The following is a 2,500-nucleotide window of genomic DNA, read 5'->3' as shown; positions in this document are numbered from 1 at the left end:
CTACGTCAGCATATTTGAGACTCTTTAAAGCTGCAGAAAGAGAGAGACTTAGTCATGATTAAACAATGCAGGTAGATAAATTGTATTCCAGCTCTTAAGTAGCTTCTGGAACATAAGGCGAAAACACTACCCCGGCCTAATGTGACCTAAGGTGACATCGCTGATTATGGAGTTTGTTTGTTTGTTTGTTTGTTTTATTTCTTGTTAGTAAAACTTTGTTATTTTAAGACATTCTGTCAGCTATTGATAAATTAAATCTCATACTAATTCTCTGATTATCAAACCAATGTCAGGGGTTGCTGAGTGGATGTGGAGAAAAGGACTCAAACGCAGGACTCACGGTGAAGATTCAGGGTGTTTATTGTGAGGGACGAATGACGAAAACAGGAGATGGCTGACTGACTGAATAACTGAATGAACGGCTGACTGATCTGAACTTGGAAGGCAAACATGGGTCATAGACAGCAGTGACAACATCAATGACGCGACGCCGACCAGGAGACAACTGAGGACTTAAATACACTGGCTGAACAATGACTGATAGGTGACAGGTGAGTGAGCAGCTGAACACAATTGAACTAATGATGCATGGAATAAGAACTAGAACATAATGCACACAGAGTAACGTAACACAAAACAGGAAGTGGAACGTACAGAGGATAAACAGTGAACATGAACTGAAAATACTGGGTCAACGACCCAGAAACCCTGACAACCAATTCTTTAGGGACCCCATAAAGGAACTTTGGATCCTGAATTAGGGAAGAGTTTTGAATTCCAGAATACCTAATCGGAGTTCTTTATCTTTCAACCACAAGAAAATATAAAAATTTGTATGTCGCCAGAATTTTCAACTCTATATTGAAGACTTAGGACATGAAAACAATGGGAAGACCACTTAAAAAAACAGAGAAGTTCAGCTTTCTAGGAAAAACGGCACTAAAGTCCCTTTAACATTGAAAACATGCGCTGGGTAAATCTCTGCCCTACAGGATTAAGTATTTTCTACAAAATTTGTAAAAATGTCTTGACAAGAAATGATCCGAAGGGTTTTTTTGAGTCTGTACCGATGCTTCTGTGTCTGGATTTAAGCTTAATGATTGCTTACACAGTCAACCACCAGTTTATAAGGTACGGCGAGGAAAGACTAACACACTCTGATACAGTTTGAATTCATTTCCCAAAAATATCTTATGAGGACTGTAAAAACTTTGATATTTGTAATAAAAATTGTTAAATGGAAAAAAGCGATATTGTGTTATACTGATGGACGGTTCTGTTTATTGATGTCAATAGGGTGGACAAAATAATGGAAACATCTTTCAGTATAATGCAATACAATACAGGATAAAGCTGAATCTAAACCTCTCTAAAACCAATCTTTCATTTTAAACCATTTTAAACCTTCAATCACTTTTTGTTGTACTGATTTTATTTACTGATTTATTGTAGGACTGTTGTATCATAATACCAAGGATTATTAATTAATTTTAATTTTGAAGGTTAGTGGCAAGGTTTGCAGAGAGACACCTTTAGAAACTGGCTGAATAAAAAAATATGTCTAAATCTTCATCATATTGAAGTATTCTTCTAAAGGCAAATATGAGACAATCTGAGAGCCTAAATTAACATATATATATATATGTACTTACTGGAGACCTAAATACCTCACATATGAAGTATTTAGAAATTCTACTGCAGGGTCAGCACCTAACTCAGAGGTTATTGTGCCTTGGCGCACACTTGGTGCCAGGTGGCTTGCTGTCCTGTGCGTCATTTTGAAAATTCCTCACAGCAGATACAGTAAGAGCTGGTGAAGTGGCAAAATGGCATTTTGAGATATCGTACTGATGTTGTAAACGTCTGAAATGTCAAGCAGCAGATTAAATTGAAAAAAGTTGTGTAATTTGAATGTAAATTTGAAACTGCTTTTAATGCAGATGTAAAACTGCTAATGCCAAACTTAAAAAAAATACATTTTATTTTAACTCCTTTAAATTTTGCTCACATGGTGGTATTGCTTTCTAATTTACTAGATTCTGTGTGCGTGTATGTGTATGTGTGTGCATGTTTATGTGTGTGTGTGTGTGTGTGTGTGTGTACAGAAATTCTGTTTCTGATCACTTTCGTATATAGCGACTAAATGTAAAATTGTGCACAGTGTGTGTAAGAATGACTTCATGCACATGAATGTCAATGCCTTCAAAAACGTGAGCGTCAATAGTTGTCCGTGTGTGTGTAGGAAATTGCGTTTGTCTAAATGTCTTTCTGAGCACCTACGTAGATATATTCCAAGTGTGTGCAACATAATACACATTAACCCACTCATTCCCACAGAGCTGGACATGAAAAAGTAACACTTCTAATAAAATTGTTAATGTAGAATTGCAGGAAGATACCTAGACATACACACACATGCACACACACTTCTAACAGCTGGAAATGGTGTGTGTGGAAATGAAGTGGTGTGTGTGTGTGTGTGTGTGTGTGTGTGTGTGTG

General features: G+C 36.8%; 1 long non-coding RNA gene across 1 annotated transcript in view; it reads left to right on the top strand.

The window, feature by feature from the left end:
* The window catches only part of LOC102210328 (uncharacterized), an 8,171-nt gene that overhangs the window by 1,022 nt on the left and 4,649 nt on the right, over positions 1-2,500 (top strand). Inside the window, exon 1 of the long non-coding RNA XR_311693.2 lies at positions 1-551. This exon is cut by the window's left edge and continues 1,022 nt beyond it. This is a non-coding gene — a long non-coding RNA (uncharacterized LOC102210328). The remainder of the gene's footprint in view (positions 552-2,500) is intronic.

This window comes from Pundamilia nyererei, unplaced genomic scaffold (assembly GCF_000239375.1).
Source record: "Pundamilia nyererei isolate P.nyererei 1_Seehausen unplaced genomic scaffold, PunNye1.0 scaffold00043, whole genome shotgun sequence".
NCBI lineage: Eukaryota > Metazoa > Chordata > Actinopteri > Cichliformes > Cichlidae > Pundamilia > Pundamilia nyererei.
The sequence above is the reverse complement of the archived record's forward strand: the minus strand, read 5'-3'. Positions and strand labels throughout refer to the sequence as shown.